General features: G+C 37.6%; 1 protein-coding gene across 1 annotated transcript in view; it reads right to left on the reverse strand.

The window, feature by feature from the left end:
* The window catches only part of TRPC6 (transient receptor potential cation channel subfamily C member 6), an 81,196-nt gene that overhangs the window by 36,083 nt on the left and 26,415 nt on the right, over window positions 1–18,698 (reverse strand). The gene's annotated exons all lie outside the window — the stretch shown is intronic.

An 18,698-nucleotide genomic window follows, 5' to 3' on the forward strand; every position in this document is an offset into this window, starting at 1 on the left:
CTTTCCTAGTGCAATACATCTCTGCCTATCTCTCTGGTGCATTTACATCCAAGAAATCGTTTAGGCACTACAGATTCTCCTGTGAGCCAGAATTCTGTCTTTGCTGACTTTCCTTAATCAGGCATCAGACAATGAGTCTCAGATTTATGAACTGAAAAAACTGTGCTGAAAGATCTGATTTTGAGCCTCAACTCCCTTTAAGGATACGAACTGTCATTACAAAGAGTTGTGGAGCTGGGAAAGTTTGGGCATGGGAAACAACTGTGAGTATCCACAGCATTATAATCCAAAGTAAAAAGTTTTGTAGGAGAGTCTACAGTATCTGCTAGAAGTTGAACAAGCTTATATAGTGACAGGACTCCTCATCTTCTTTTACTCACTTAAAAGAGCTTATTATACTTTAAACTTACCATATAAGAGTAACCTGTTAATGCATTTAAACTTGAGGTTTGGCTTTCCTTCAAAAGTTTTTAACCTTTAGAAGAAGACTATACAACATCTCAAGAAATTAGAACATATAAACTCAAAAATTCCAACTTTGCTTCTATCTTCAGGACCATGCTTTAGTAAGAGACTATACTGAAGTTCCTCATTTGCTTATATTTATTCAGAACCAGATATAAAGCCTGTTTTTCTCATGAAAAGAAAATAAATGTGTACTCATGTGTGCTGCCAGCAATGCAAATTTACAGGCTGGAAACACAGCAAGGAAAAAAGAAGGCAGCATCCTAAATAAAAAAGTCATAGAGATAAATGCTCTCAGAGCAAACTAAAGGGAGAAAGTTATGTTGCCTCACTGGTTTAATCACAAACTCCTCAATCTTTTGAAGTTCAAGAATTTTGAAAATTGTCCGATCCCTAAGTGCGACAATAGCATCCACTGCTTGCTCAAAGTCAGGGACACAGCTGAAACAATGTTGAAACCATGAGTAATCACTTCTGAACCAACTCTGGGGGGAAGCTTCCAGACAACTTGAAAGGCCATGGCCCTGTTTTTACAAACAGAATAAAAAAGCTAAACTAAATTAATCATTTTCAAATTTTCTCATACACTATTGGTAAACTGTCAATAATTAGCAATTAGCTAGGAGATCAGATAGGAAGTAATACCAAACAAGATTATCAGCACCAAACACTCAAAAATAAATTAGCTTGAAACTAATTATTTGGATTTGGATGTTCCGTTCTTCCAATGTTCTTTATTACACTTCTATATAAAAATATATACATGTAGCATATAACATGATATATAATCTGCAAAACATCTGTTTTATAAAATTATATATCGAGATATATATATAAAATAATAGCAGCATATATAAAATTAAATTATACATACTCAATCTAACTAGAGATAGGATGGGAGCTTAGACAGATATGTGATTTGAATCTCTGATTCCACGCTAAGGGACAGAAAGTGACAGGCTGTAGAACGGAAGACTAGATTGTAATTCTAAATGTAAAGACAGTGGACATCTTGAAACAAGTATCTGAAGAAACTTGGGTTTTCCATCCTCTGGCATGAGGATCCATGGTTCCTCCATAACCTTTAGAAGCTGGTGGTGAACTTTAAGTGGGCTGGGGCTGAAGCACACTGTAAATACGCCAAGACCATTTGTGGACATGTACAATAAAACTTACAAATAATCAGTGACAATGCCTGTCTTAGAAGAAAACCCCTCAAGTGTTTAACTTTGTAGCAGATGAAAGGTAAGAGTATTTTTACTCATGGGGTTTTTATCAGAAGATGTACATCTAACACAAAGTATGAAATATATCATCTTTAAGACTTTTATTTGAAATTTTGGTGAAAACTGGTTTGCCTTTTCTAACTGACCTGAAGGTCCTTCTGAGACCTGGACTGTCAAAGCCTTTTTGTTTACAGACTGCTGAGAAATGTTTTCTCCAAGCTGATTGATTATGTTGTGCAAATGCTTTTGTACAGAAGCAGTTAAAACTAATTATGTTTTAGAGAGTATTTCATCAATCACAGTTTGTGAACCTGGAAGGGTAATGGTCTGACACACATTTTCTTCAGGAAATAACAAAAAATTTTTCTCTCTCTCCTGAAAAGTAGTTTAGTGACTATCTAATGGATGATGGAGAGAAAGCACCTGACATAAGGCAAACAACCAGTTCCCAGGCTCCTTATTTTATTTGTCATTCATTCACCCTAAATTTTACACTTAGTTGAGTAATAAAACCAGTGTCTTATTACTGATGAAGCGGCTTCCAACCACTGAAATGGGAATGACAAGTAAATAGAAGTATTTAGGGAAATGATTAGGAAAACAGTGTCTGAATAAAAAAGGCCTAGGAGAAAAAGTAACCTGAAAAACTGTAACCAAGTCTGCTTGCAGATTTATCAGGAACAACACATAAAAGGTTATAGCGCTCAGATTGCTTGAAGCTTTTAAAGAGGGGCATGAGATTTAAATTCTTTCCTAAGAGTGAAAAAGAGAGAAAATAGTGCTTTACCAGCCCAGAGGTTTTTATACATCACAATTGCAAAACAAAGCAAACAGACTCACAGAATATTCTGAGTTGGAATCCACAAGGATCACTGAGTCCAGCTCTGAAGTGAACGGCCCATATGGGGAACAAACCCACAACTTTGGTGTTACTATGCCATGCTCTGACCAACTGAGCCAATCTCAAGGTCAGCATAGGATAGTAAAGCAAGGCAGATGACATGAAGAAATGGATTGGGACTGCTCAGTATGCAGTGTCAAAAGAGATCATCCTTTTCTTTGAGTATTACTATCATTTTAAGCTTTAAAAGACTACTATGGATGTGGATTTTGTAGTTCTGAAGATTGGGTTGTACCTGAGCACATGCATAATGTCATGTTGGCTGTTGAAAACATTTGACGATAAACTTTAAATGTAATCTTTGAAGCCTAATTTTAGTGTCATTACTGAAAAACTGAATTCCTATTTTCCAGTAGTTGATCTTGCTCAGAATGGTGTCTAGCTATGTCTGCAAAACTAGTTCCTTTCTTTGTAATACCAGCTCAAACATTTTTCTCAACTGTAAAATAATGCTGAGTGAATTCACCCTTTAAAACACACTTTAATTCAAGTTTAACTGCCTATTTTCACAGCTTATTTGATCAATGTGCTACTCCAAGGCTGTTTAAATATAGGAGACTTTTTTTTTCTGGACTGCTTCTTGCAGAAGGCAGAGAAGAATAGTGGTGTGTGCCCACCCGAGGGAACACCTTACTAAGCCTGGCACTTGATAACACCACTTTTCTCCTCTATACTCAGCATCTAATAAAAAAAATTATATGGTTCCACATTCCTTACATGACTTCCAGCCTACTGTACAACCTAGTTGCATCCTCTGCCCCTCTGGAGACAGACCATCCAAAGTTCACTTGTTCAAGAACAGTAAAATACAGATCAAAGACTCTCAACAATTCAAATTAAAGCTAGTATTTTATCTCCTAGACTGGGGAGAAAAAGGAAAACTAGAAGACATGAAATACAACATATGACTTTAGCATAGTTTTATCAGCCGGCTACTTTGCTAATTTGTGGGTTTTATATGAATACCTAAAATACATCACAGTCTCCTCTGTCAGGTGTTTATAGAGGTATTCCACTTGCATATGTGAAGGGATATGTTAAATTCCGTATTCCTACAGTCTTAGGCATAGTCATTTTGAGATGAAGTAAATACTTCTTCAGTTCTGAAGGTTTCTATATGTCATTGTTGTTGGGGCTGAAACAATTTATATAGGTCTATCTAAGCTTGCATGTTCTGTAAAATTTAATGTCTTGTGCCTTGTTCACTCCCCAGTTACCTGGCAATGCCTTACTTTGTCACCGCAGCTGATGGTCCTTGAGGAGGTTCCTTCTGTTAGCCCTGGAACTACTTCCCCTTTCAGAAACTCAGTTTTCTGGTCAAGTCCTTTCTGTCCATTTCAAGCCCTGCCTTTTGCAGAGCGACTCATACTGTACAGTGCAGCTGCCTGCCAGCAGTCTGCTGTGCCCACCACCTCGGGTGAGTTATGGCTTTCATTGCTCACCTGGCTGTGAGATGACTATCAGGAAGACTACTGTAGACAACAACTGCTAGGTGCCTGCTTGCCTGAAGCAAGCTTCTCCTCTCTAGTAAGTATCACTGGCATTTCTGTCTTAATAAGCCACTGCAGTTAGCAATTTAAAACTTCCAGACCTGACTTTATCTGAGATGGCAGTTAGGGAACCATTTGTTTACCTAGATAGGTGCCCCCTGAAAAAGTACATCCAGTTCATATTAGATTCACTGCTGAAATTTCCATAACTCTCTTATCATTATTACTACCATAAGACTACTCTTGATGATTTGTAGACTAAATCACCAAAGCTAACAGGTCATGTTTTGTAAAATGAAGCTGAAACTTTGTTCAGCTAGAAGGATCACAATCGATACAGTGGCTGTAACACAAACACAGCTGCCTGTCTATGACAAACATGCCTCTGTAAACAGAACATTATTACATTAGCAGTGAAGTAGAAGACTTCACACCACAGCCCTTGTTACTTTCTCAGAGTTCAAAGTGACAAGAAAGTCAAACAAAAGTGAAACCCACTTCTCTTATAGCTCATGGAATGTTATGCTACCGTGTAGCACGTGCATCAGTGCTGTGTCCCGCTGGTAATAAATAAAAGCACTTTAAATAGCACGTGGATACTTGTACCAATGCTAAAACTGGATACAAACAAAGCAAATCTCTATTAGATACAAGCAACTTGATGTTGGTCCTCCCCTGTCGGAAACTGAGATTCTTGAAAAGAAACTGGCTTTTAAACAATAAACTAAAGACAAGGTTCAATGTTTTATTTCTGCAAATCTTGTTACACAAAATGTTGATTCCATAGAGATAGAGGTACAAATTAAATTTCTTTTTTTTTATTTTCCAAAGGATAAAGCTTAATTTCTATTCAACTAGACAGATTAATTACTGCACTTTCATAATTTATACAGTGCAAGAGTTTTGCTACTGCTTCATAAATTAGGTCAGGATGCTGTTTCATGTGCATTCTTGCAGAAACAATCCCAGCCCTCTGCTCTGCTTCGGTTGCTCATTGCCTCTTTTGTACCATGTCATTCAGTATCCTAACATACATGCTGGGATATCTCCAGGTTGATCCCAAGCAAGGAGCTATCTAAATGAAAATTAACATTTCTGAAATAAGCAAATTCCTCTTCCCCCACACTCCCAGAAAAATGCTTATTCTAAGTCCAGCTCTTTAACCCAGGTTATCATAGAGATGCAAACCCTTGTGCTGGCCCCTGGTAGGAGGCAATGTGAGGACAGAAATCAGTGGAAGGGAGTGAGGAGAGAAGGATATTTGACTCTAATACCAGTCTGTTTCACAAAGACTACTGTCTACAGGAGTTGCTTAGACACAAATTTGTATTTTCCTTGTGCTCTCCCTTTGTTGAACCACCATACTGTGAGCTGTTACTCAAAACAATAGGCTATGATGCAAAATAAAGGGGATTTTTTAAAACTAGCATTTTGTGTCACTCATCAAGTGATCTGTCTTTGAGGATGATACATGATCTAGAAGACAGGGTAAAAACAGAATAGACAATGCAATTTCATGTGGATTTTCTCTATCGAGCTCTGGGTTGTGCCTGCCCATTTCACAACCACATAATATGAAAGAACATAGGCATATTATTCATATTTAAATCAGTAATAGTGGTCCTTCAGCTGACAAAACTGGAAAATGCAACCCTGAAAGCAACTACATCTCTAGTTTTAGTGAATCCTAAACAGAAAACAGGTTGAAACCTATGGGTCCAGAGGGGCCAGGTTATTTTCTCACCATTTAATGCTCTACGGTCTGTTCACTGTCTAAAGTTCACAAATGGGATGCTTGCAGTTGGTACCCTGCTCTGATCCCCTGCCCCAAGGACTGCTCATGCACATCTCTCTTGCTCACACTTCTGAGTCATCCTAAGGCCACTACTGAACAGCTATGGAGGATCCCAGAGATTGGTTGAGAGCTGATAAAGATCAAAGACGCATTTGTACACACACACACACACCCCCCACACCCCCTCTGTCTAGAGAACATATGCCAACACCCTGACAGAACAATGTATTTAAAACTATCTGGCAACACAACATCACACTTCTATAGTGTGCATTTTCCTTCTGCCATGTCTTCTTCGATTTTGACCACACATAGGCATGTTCTAAGTAGCACTTGGAGGGAGAGCTGATGACTTATACTGCCTGTTCTCCTTTCTTATTTATTTTTTTTCCCAGGAACAAGCACAAGCAGAGCCTGTAACTTCTCCATACAAAAGAAACTGAAGAAAAGAGAGCAAGAAGTAAATTTGCAGATTACTGATCCAAAACAAGGCAAAGGAGGTGCTCCCTCATACTGTGCAGTTAGTATGTGCAACATGCCACAAAATGCTACAGGTGCTAAAAGCTAGAAATAGGCTCAAGGAGCAACTAGAAAAATTCAGCCAACAAAAATCCACTGCTGGGACTAAATTACATCTTATATATATACTTATACATATATATATATATATATATTTTTATGCACAGAATCATGTGTATACCAAATAATATACTTAATTGTATATAGTTCCCTGACTGAAAAGGCCTTCTTGAACCATTCCCATGTCTGTAGCTGTTTGCACAGCCTAAAGCACATTCCAACATCTTCTGTTATAACCTATTCCGGTCCCAGTAATTTTAATATTGTATCGCATAGATTTGTCCATGTTGTAAAAATCTAGCCGAACAAAATTTTTTTTTTTTTATGGACATTTTGTTATGCAAACTTGAGTATGGATAAAGATTATTAAATTAGGCAACAGGAAGGTACATTTATGTACTAGAGACAAAATTAGATTTGTGTTGCTCCTCTGAGTAAAGCCACAATTTATCAGAGAGACATGGAATCTGATTTAGTACAGTGGTAATTTAGAGTTAATGGATTCATGTTTATAAAAATCACTTCACGCCTAAGAGAAAAAATAGACTCAAGAGGTTAGTGCAAATAAATGTAAGGATTAGAAACTGTCCTGAGCTGCAATGTCTCCTGAGAATTTGAAGAACTCAAATGTTCAGACAGCTGATCTTGATTTAAGTTCCTCTATAATAAATATCAATGTCTGAAATTAAACAACAGCTTTAAAAGACAGTAACATCTGAGTACAATGTATCAGGAAGACAGGGGTTTCAACCATTACTTGATTAGCTCTGTAACAGCCCATTCTTCATCAGCCATTCCAGGGCTGAAATGTCAAAGTTCAATGGCACGAGCTCTCAATGCTGCAGCAACAGCCTGTAAACTCTCCAGCAACATTGGTGTACTACTGCATTCATCTATCATCCTCTAAATCTCACTCCTCTTGCCTTTGCAAAATCTTATACAACTGTGGCTCACAGCCAAAGAACAACACTGATGTAAGCCTCATGATTCTGATGATCAACTTCTTCCTACATGAGTAATTAGCTGTAAAAAACAGCTGAGGAAAATTTCCCATGTTCTCCAAACCTAGTTTGAACTTCGAGTTCTTTAAAGAACCTGACAGCACAGTCAGAACCTTTTTCTAACAGCTACCCTCTTCTGAATAGTTCACACCATAATGTATGAAACATACTTTGCATAGCATATCTTGACCTTTAGAGGGGAAAAAACACTAGATGCAAGTACATGGGGTTTCAGTTTAATGGGATTTAAACCCATTTAATAGTGCTTTACTATTTGCAAAGCTTAATGCTGCTGGGACCAGGCAATTTCGAAATAAAGGCAGGAAACCTCAGACACCTAATTTAGGCTAACTGCAGGCTGTCTGCAGTCAGGGAAGTCACACTATCCACAGTCACTAGCTCATATTCCCAAAGAAAAGAGTAATGGCAGGAGAGGTAGCACCCTTGAGTATAGCTACGCATTTATGAGCTCCAGCAAAATCCCAGATGAGGAACCGCAGGGGCTGTGCCTCCAGATGGCCACAGATGAACACTGTGGGTAGGAGCAGCACGTGAAAGACTGCCTAAATCTGTGAAACAATGGCTAAACCTAACCTAGCAGCCTTTAGGAACAGCACTGAATGCAGGATTCTGTTCCACTTGCTAGAATGGGCAGATCTGTAGAGACTACACAGAGGTACAGGAAAGATTCTGGTTGAATTTTGTTGACCAAAAAATTGCAAAACAGAAAGAAAATGCAAACAATGCTGGGGAAGGATATATTTAAGTCATGTCCCAGATATGAAGCGATGTCCTATTACAGTCCTGAAGCATTAGCCTTCTGATAGCAGTGGAATTGCTACCAGAAGCTGTTTAAAAATTAATTTCACTTGAGCTTGTAATGCTGCCACAGTCAGGAAGACATTTTAAAAGCAGAGAAACTCCACACACTTGCTAGCATTGCTACTCTTCAGTTTATTTTAACTGTGCCCTTTTACCACAGCCCTTTTCATTCTGCTGGGTTTTTTTCATAACCTGAATGCTGCTTACTGACATATGTGTTAATTAACCTCATTTGTGAAATGTTTCTCCCCAAGCACTTTCTTAACTCCTTCATTTATTTTTAAACCAATGCTTATTAGGGACAATATTGTCACCTACTTTATCCATATTCAAAATCTGCCAAAAGAAATTAATACATGGCTTCTAAATAATAATATATAATAAAATAAAATATACTAGAAAAAAACCTGAAAACCACCACAATATTCTTCCCAATACTTTGGGTTCTAGTTTTGCATGTAAAATTAAAGGTGTTTAAAGCAGTGATGGGTTGCACTTCACATGGTTTGAGCCTAGAAAATAGCTGTTAATATCATCAACTGAACCGGATCAGGCAGAAAAGGTACCCTACCTAGAAATTCTTCAGGGAATACAAACAGTAAAAAAGCTGCACAAACATTGCATGGAGATACACCAGATTCCAGCAGACATAAATATCTACTCAGGTAATCAGGGCCCAAAATCCCTTGCCTTGTAACTGTAAGAACAAATGTAGAGGTTTTACCCCTAAAATACAACAATCCAAAAGAGATTACATTTTCAGAAAAAAACCTCAAACAACAACTCACCTACCATTTCTACTTCTGATTCTTTAAAATACAGAGGATATGTTTATTTTCCCAGAAAACATGGTACAATTTTTTCAGGATGTAGGACAGCATTTGTCTCTCCTGTCTGTGCTGTTACCACTCTTCAACTGTCTTTCACCCCGAGACATGAAGAAGCCCAGCAGTATAATAAAATCTCCCTTCTGACAGAAACAGGCTGCTGGATTACTCCAACCTTAGCTCCCTTCCATTAAGAAAAGATCCATCTATGGCTGTTTCTTGGTTCCTGGAAATTGGCCAATATCCTATTTCATCTTTCACTCAACACTATTTTACCACAGCTCATAATCTCCAGCAAGGAATCTTGTCAAGTGATTTTAGAAAACTTAGGGCATATCACTTATCTCATGAAGCATTTTTACGGTGCTTAGAAAGGACTTTGTAAAATTAACAAAGCACGCTCCCTTGTTTTCAAACTTTCCTGCTATTGATGGATAAATAATTTATTTTCAGGGATTCTCCAGCTCCTCAAGCCATAGAAATGTCAGAGGGTTCATATAACAAACAATCAAATTAAAATATTACAGTTATGCATAGTGTAGATAGCTGCTTTTCCACAAACCATTTTAGAACAACCCAGCAATAGAAAGAAAGATGGTCACTGAAGTACAAGGATTGGAAATAAAACAGGAGGAACACAGCTATATGTCTTGCCATACACAGCTTGGATTCACTTTCCACTTGCAAGAATGCCAAATTTCCATTCACACATTTTATAGCAAACAGTGCTAAATCTGTACAAAGAGTAGGTCATCTTCTAGCCCTACTGACCACTGTTTTAAGGGATAGCTTGGGCATTATACAGAGCCCAGACAGTCATTACTTTTTCAGCAGAAAAGGGGAATCATTATTCTTCGTTAGATTTACTAACCACCTCAACTAATTAGTTTTGAATATTGCTTAATTAAACTTAATACATCCATTCCTTATTCCTTTTAAAGCATACCATTTTCTTGGTCTTTTTTTTGGCTGAGCCTTCAGAGATCACTGGTGATGCAGAGGAATCAGAACATGACAGGTCCCTAGCTGGATCTTCCTGATGCCAATTCCTGATTTTAGCTACCATCATCTTGAATATACTTCACGAACATGCAGCTGTTATTGATACAGAGACGAAGCAGATATACAGAAACTGAAAGGAATCAGATTGAAACTGCCTCTGCAAAGAAAAGGCATGTTGAAGTACTTCAGGCTGTACAAGCTTCAGCTGTACTTGAGAACAACTGCTATCTATCTCCTGCTCTGATCCACTTACGAGGAGATTTATCTTGCACTAAAAGTCTGTCTCTCAAAGCAAACAATAAATCTACCTAAAATCTATGTAAATCTTGATCTTCCAGGAATAAATAAAAACAGTGAACTTATGCTGTGGCCAGTTTTGTTGAAAATAAATCCACAGCTTCAGAAAAAATGTACCAGACTGGGATGAAGTAAGGTAATTGTGTTCACACAAGCTATCATCAAACAGGGTTTCAAATATTTAATAACCTGGTAAGGAGAGGAGTTTTTGCAATGTTTTAATTCCACACTAATAAAGAATATTAAGCAAATGTACTAGGCTGTTTTAGAAGCTTTCCAACCAACCTATTCAACTGCTTATTCAACATTAGTCAAGCTAGTACATAGTCCAGGGTCACCCTGAATTGCTTTTTGTACCAGTAAGCAGACAAAGTGATACATCCCAAAGTCTAGTCTTCAGTTTATCACACCAGTAACCAAAATCTCCTCACAGACTACCTGCACATTGCCCAAAGAAAACTCTTCTGTAAGGACACTTGATATCTCTGTATACAAGACTAACAACAGGAAGTGCTCTCTACTCTGAAAAGCACAGTGAGAGCATTCCAGTGCCTAGTACTAAAGGGAAAATAATCATCAAATTATCTCATCTGCAGAAGCAGAAGAAGCAATTCTGATCACCTAAAGCTGTGCTGAATTCAGGTGAAAGAAGTTTGTGTCTGGTGCAACTGTTACCCTTTCCTTTCTCTGCCACAAATCTCATTGCTGCTTGATTCTAGAGAGGTATCTTTGCTTTGAAGCACTAGACAAAACTAGATTCCCTTATTCACATTTCATTTATATTGTATAAAATTCACCACTCTATTCTTTCTACGTGACCTAAATAAAAAATTATTGTAAGTAAAGAATGAACTTTTACTTTTTTTCTAAAAATACTTTGCATTTTACCTATAAATAAGTAATAATGATACGAAGCATCTGGGCCAAGTTCACTTTAGAAAAATTAGGTCAGCTATCCAAAATAGTGAACAGATTAATTTAATGCTACCTCTAGTTTCAGAACGGGCTAATTTCTTACTGAAGCACCTTTTGTGTCTCCTTAAATGCCTGGCACTAGCAGATGTTAAAAATTCTATGAAAAATATGTTGGATTATCTCAGTCTTTCTTTTTGAGATCTGCATTTTGGATATTGTGTTTTCTATTTCTTGTTCATGAAAAATACTACTGGAGGAAAGGGACAGGCATTATGGGAATCTGAGAAGAGTTATGTAGAGGAGAACAGACTTCTCTTACCCATTACAAGAAAATTTACACAAACAGTTAAAGAATTCAGAGTAAATTAAAAATAGCTTCGACACTGAATAAAAGATGAAATAAAGTAGAAACAGTGGAAACAAAAGATGTAAAGAGCTGACTATTGAATGTTCCTTATAAAAACCACTCAATCTTACCTTTATCCTGATTACTGTGTTTTGTATAGATGACAGAGCCCCAGAATAACACACAAATACAAAACCTAAGGACCTTGTTCTCAGGTCTTCATATATGAGTTGTTGTACTATTTCTTCCTGTTCCCTCTTGCCCAGTTCCTACATTGGTCTCTACCTATGAGTCTCAGAAACCTTCTGAAAATTGGGCTAGAGACTTTATTAGAACTTTTTTTTTCTTTTTAGTTTATTCCCCTCTCTAGACAGGTCAGTAATAGCAAAAGTATGCTTATTTGCTGTGTCAGTCTCATCCTTTCCAAAAAAATCAATGTGTTTTCATTGCTGTGGCAGGGAGAAAATAAATTTCATACATTATGTTCCCTTTGTCTGCGTCATCAAACATTACAGTCTATTTATTATGGTCGAGCTCTTCAGTGTTCCTTTGCATAACTTTTCATGGATAAAGCAATTGCTTGAGCAATCACGACAGCTTTAAAATACTGAACTGAGCAATATAGAGCTATAATGAACTTGTTGAAAGGATGCTAAATTTATTGCAAATTGATTGAAGAAGAAAAACAATCCTCTGACAGAGACTCCATATTTCCTTTAGCTTTTGCTCTCTCTGGGGCATAATTTCACAAGTTTTTGACTCATTTCCATTCATAAAAGAAGATAAGCAAACATTAAAATACTTTTAAATCAGTTAAAATCAAAAATAATCAATCAAAATAAATATCAAATATTGAACAATAGCACTGAAACATCATCAACAATATGAATCTCAATTTTAGATTTTTTCTCAGAGAAAAGAAAACCTGAATGAAGTCTGAGAATTATCTGAATAGGACTGGCTGAACTGGCTCATAAAAAATTGGTTGAATGACCTAAAAGAGTTGTATTTTCATAACACAGCTCTATCAGGAAACCCTGCTGACAAGAAAGAATACAATGCAAGAAACTTGGCTCATAAACATACTTCTCTTGTTGGCATCTGGGTTATTTAAGGCATTTTAAAAAATGACAAGATAGCAGTCAGTTGATTCAAAGAGGGAAAATGCTCTTTAAGTACGGAGCAGCATGAGAAAATTAAAGTAAAAGTTAACAACCAGGAATTCAGGTCAGGAAATTACTCAAGAATACAAACTCTGTTTCCTGAAACAGTACAGCATCTTGGACATTTCTTTGCAATACTAAAATCCATGGGTGTCAGAGGCAGCCTGAATTTGGATCACACACACTCCAGAAAAATGCACTGTCTGACCCTTTCGGGCTGCATATTCACCTCTCCTTTTGCATCACGAAATCAGCAGATCCTGGTTGAAGCTTTGGTCTGGCATAACAGGATTACACCAGTTCTACTCACAGCTGTGCTGCTACTAGTCAGGGCCTGTGAGTGAAGCAGAAAAACCAAAACCAAAACCAAACCAAAACAACAACAACAACAAAAAAAAAACCACAAAAAACAAACCCAAAACCAGTGAAATAGCAGGTGGTGAAGCATTTTGGTTACTATTTTCACATGAAATCATGGGCAGCAGCAATAATGTACTAAGGAAACAGTCTGAACATGTTGCTTTCTTAGACTGCCAAAATTCATGTTACCTAGAATGCAGGAAAGGCTTCTTACACTTATTCTAAATTCCACAGAAATACTGAAAACCAGCAAGTAGACCTCCCAGACGAGTTAGTCTTCCGGGAGCAGTAAAAAGGAAGTAAATTCCAAGAAACTTGCAGATGTCACTATGTGGAACACTGAACATCCATAACCTACTTGGCTTTGTATCTGCTGGCTGATTCTGTTTCCCTAAAAAAGGTAACAATTCAAGCTGAGTCCACTTCCCTCAATGCAGCAAGAACTCAGATCCAAAACCTGCAGACAACAAAGGAAAACATTACCCTAGATGTTAATTCATTTGGAATAAGACCAAAGGATGAAGCAGCTTATTTTCTAGGGAAATTTCTTTTTTCGGTTGTTTTGAAATTCATTAATGAGGAAATAAAAGGTTTTAGTGACTTCAGGCATGGAGCAAACCCCAAATATTAACCTGGGATTCTCTGCAGGGCAATCAGTGCAAAGTTTAAATACGGTCTCAAGTGCTTTGCTCAGTGTCAAAAGGACACGTTTTAATCTTGATCTTCAAGGTCACAAGCTAGTTGCTAAATTGCCATTTTTGTGCCTTAAAAGGAAGAACAAGTCTTGTGTCTTATACTTGGTGTCAGTGGCCCTGAGATGTAACCATCAATTTTTGTCTGCTTTTGCTTCTGGAAACAATATAATTGTGTCACCAGATCCCTGAGCAACAGTGTGCTTTTCCTCAGGCTTTTTGCAAAAGCAAAACTACTAAAAGCTGAATAATAAATACCATAAAATAGATCTGGAATAAAATGCCACCTTTACAGTAGCCATTGTTATGTCTAGGGTGTCTTTTTGTTTAACACAGTCAGAAGATAAATAATGCTCCCAAATCACCTCTTTTGCTAGGACTAAAGAAGTATGTCCTAAATGCTGCTCTTGGTAAAGTACTAATAAATGTCCTGTGCTTTGTGACATGTCACTTTTTGTGTTCTATTTTCTGAGCTTCTGAAATTGCTTTTGTGACAGGGAGCCACAGCTCTTTGCATGAGCTCCCCATATCTGGTTATGACCGTGTACATAAAAACTGCCTTTGAGTCTATGCCAGAACAAAAACTCTCATCCATTTCATGTGTCCTAAATTCAGTGGTGTGACAGGAGTTATTTGAAAATATTATGCAAAACTAAATAAATAGCACTCATCTTAGGAGAAAGGTTTTGCCCTTATTATTGTTTACTGATGTAGCTCCTAATTCATCTAATCCTTATTTTTCTGGCTGCTCCACAGACACCCAGGAAGTCTCAGAAGAACTTAGAGGAATCTTGATCTACACCTTTATGAGCACCATCTGTCATAACTACATTTTTTCAAAGAGGACAAATTGACAATCAAACTCAGTAATTAACTATCCCAGCTGTCTCTGGGTTCCCTATACATGCCCTGTCACCTCAATCAATTTTATGGCAAGGCTAAGTATGTATGAAAATACGGGTTCATATGGTCAATTAATGACCTTGCCCCTCTGTAGGTTTCATTTGGAGAGGTTTCAGAGAACATTCTCTGATAATAATGTTTTATCATCTCAATTTCCAAAGTAACAAGCTCAATTTGTGGCTTAACTCATAAAGGGACACTTACGTAAAATGAGCAAGGACGGGATGTGTATGCATTTGTGTATGCATTTTGCATAACAGGGTTTGCAGGAATCAGGATGTGAAAACTGGTGTTTAAGGAACAAGTACTGTAATTGTTTCCAATGCTGGAGTCCAGACACTGGGCAATAACTTGTAAGAAATACCAAAATATGTAATCAAATTCAAGTCATAGATTTAGCAGAGTTTGGTATGCTTAAGTCTATAAGTTTAATTTCTAAATCAAAGTTTCAATGTTTTATTTTGTTTTAATTACAACTCAGAGAACAACAAGTCCCTTACCACCTCTTCTTTTGACTTTAATTCCTAAATGCTTGTTGATAGAGTTAGTAAACGAATCACTTTCCTTTGAACGGCTGCAGAATTTTTTGACGGACTGTTCGAATGCCAGCAACTCTGCCTAGAAGGACCAAATTACACTCTGATTCTCATACTGTTACGCAGAGGATTTCAACACACCTGAGCAGAACACCCCAGGTATTTGCAAGTATTCCCTAAAAAGGGTTCAGAATGCTGACTCATTCACATTTCTACTGCTAATGAGATCTGGAGGAGCTCTTCTGTCAAGCAGTCTCTCTCCTGCTATGCAAAGTCTACCTCTCTGCACTAGATCTTTCTGACTTTAGCCACACAAGAAACCCACAAGTAAGAAACACAATGTATGTCAGAATGGTCTCTTTTTCGTTAAAAAAAATTTAAACATGAGTCACTCAGCACAGTAGAAAATAATCTGATGCTTTTAATGGGGTACACTCATGTTGACACCAGAACTGACTCAGAAAATGAAATAATATCTAATCACATCCATTATGTGTGACACAATCAGACACGATTGATTTGACTAAATATAGATGCATACAGTGCAGACATCTGCAACTGAACTCAGCACCCCGAACCCTCCACCCTGCTGATGGACAGAAATAAGCCCTTCCACAGCATGATTCACTGCCCCAAGTAAATGTCTAAATTGCATTGCACATTCGAAGTGCCTATTCATCTCCACTTCTCATAAAGAGCTAAGCATGCCTAGTTGAGATGTAGGTATCTACATATATATCACCAAAGGTATCCAAGAAGATTAAGACTTTTTCATGCTCTGACTCAGCTCTACACTAACTGGTTCAAGAAAGGTATCACTTTTGTCCTCAAACCTCAACTTGCCAACATCCTTAAATCATTCTGACTATTACATTGTGTCTGTAAATTGAAGCCATTTTTTCAAACTGTGCCACTCTGTCAAGCAGAATGCAGGGAATTTAGCTAGAAGTTATATCAGATATTAGATTTAAAGCATGGATCTGAGAGATTTATGTGAGAACCAATGCCCTCTTGAAAGCATACTTTTCTGATACTCAAGTCTAAGCTCTTGCAAAAGGTCAAATAATGCTGTGAAAATTCCCCAGGCAGCTGGATTTTCACCATGGCAGCATAAGCTAGATAAAGCCAAACATCTTTTTGAATCTGACCCAAATGTTATTAACTTGTGTGGGAACTGGTCTGGACTTTTAATAGTCAAAAAGGGTCTGAAAATGTAATCTGTAATCTCTGTAATGAGATGAAATGAAATAATGTTATCTGTTTGGAAGAGATGAATCATTATTAAAATATGCCACCATCTTACTTTAGTTAGCACAATGTATGAGAACATCAATGTTTGAAAAACAAACAAAACAAGTGAACAAACACCCATGAAAACTACAGGGATAAAACTCTTACTCAATCAAAGAAAATATAAGTTCTGTTGCTCACTTTAGTGAGGCTGGGATTTTACTGTATGACTTGGCTGTATGTCACTGTATATCAAAATGACAATTCTTAGGAAATCTATGCTGCTTTGCTGCACTATGTAGAAATATTAGTCAACCTATGTAAATACGGACAAATTTTGCATATCATATTTTCTGTGTGTACTTGAGTTTAACTCTATAATTAAGACATAAATGTTCACATATGGAATCCCAGATAGAGAGGATGAAGCTCATTCATTTCCCTGGCTTTCAGCTCCCCGCTCTGTTTTGTTCATTCACTCTTCTTGACCTCAAATTCCAAGTGCAGTGTGTTGTTGGATCACAGTGAAGGCTAGCGAGCTGCCTCTGGCACACCGGGTCCCTGAAGCTTTCAAGTTCCTAAAATACAAGTAATTTCCCAAGAAGATACAGACTCCTCCCTTTCAAAGCAGGAAACAAGAGTTGAAATAATTGTTTTATGCTCAGAACAGGACACATCACGTAAGGTATAAAGAGAGAGAATGGCAGGTGCCTTCTGCTGCCAGCTCCATTGTCCTGGTCCTGCCCCTGTCCATACTGAGGACCTGTCTGGAGCATGCTATGATTGCCTTCCAGCCAGTAGATTCATTTTCTTTCTTCAGAAGCCCCAGGACATGGGACAAAAAGCTGAAGAAAATTATGAGTGAGAGTATGTGTGGGACATACATATGGGAACTGGTGTATCTGCACTAAAAAGTGAACTGGTGCTGAACAGCCCTTGACCCTTTATCAAACTCTGTTATTTACAAAAACAGGGTGGCAGCATTCAGACTAGCTAATGGAAATTTTCCATGGCCTGGATTAACTCCTGAGTGGTGCGTGGGAATATCTGGGAATGCTAGTTGGCTTATCCCAAAAACATACCAGGGACCATGCTAATAATTTAGCCATACAGAGCGAGTTCTGATCCCGAGGAACATTCCCTGGCACTTATTCATTTATTAGTACAGAGGCAGCCTAAGGACTAGAAATTGAGCAGAAACCTGTTGTGTGAGATGCTGTCCAGACACATAAGAAAAGAGTACTTTTGTGACCAAGAGGTTTACGAGAGACAAAATTATAATTTTTAATTCAATTCCTAGTAGTTACTGATTCCATTTACAGGTGTTTTGTCAAATTGCTGGGTACTCTCAAAAAGCTGGAAAAGGCACACTGGGTCCTGAAAGAAAAATGTGTAGAGAGCAGATGCCCAAGAATAACCCTAATAAAGCTCCTGTGTTTCCAAAACAAATAATAAACCTTGCATATCCCAGGAAACATGGCTAGCTGAATGACAAGATTTCCCTTCCCCCATATATTTCCAAGGACAGGCGATGTAACAAAACAAAGAGAAGGAAAGAATATTGTGTAGTTATTGACAGATTTTAGAGGAAAGGGAGACAAAAAAGCTTGAGGTCTTGCAGCCATTGCAAATGTATGGCACTCCTAAAATCAAAAAAGTCCTTTGTACAAGAAGCAGCAGCTTTTCTTCCCAGTTTTCCTTAACTCCTTTTTTTTAATCAATTCAGATTTACATCTATTAGAAAAAAATGTGTCATCTGTTTTCTCTGGACATGCTGTTTGCAAAGTGAAAATGTAAATATTATTGTACAATTAGAAGATATTTGGGATGGATCTACACTAATGCTTATGTGAATCTGAAACAGGAGGGAGTTTGAAGAATGGAAAAGTAAAACAATTGAAAAAAACCGAAACTTCAATGTATGATATCTCTAGGACTACAATTGTTATATGCTACGCTGAGGTATTTTCTAGAAAATGAAAGAAAGTGAGGAAAAGTCACTCAAAATGGGCAGCATAGCAATTTCATCATCATTCATGGCCATATCAGGATCCTCTGGGTCTTCTGAATCCTTCTATGTAGGTAATTTGCAATCTTTCACCTGTTTGTCAAGGTAAGAGCTGAGATGAGTGGAAAAATAGAGCAGTA

This window comes from Corvus cornix, chromosome 1 (assembly GCF_000738735.6).
Source record: "Corvus cornix cornix isolate S_Up_H32 chromosome 1, ASM73873v5, whole genome shotgun sequence".
NCBI classification, from domain to species: Eukaryota; Metazoa; Chordata; class Aves; order Passeriformes; family Corvidae; genus Corvus; species Corvus cornix.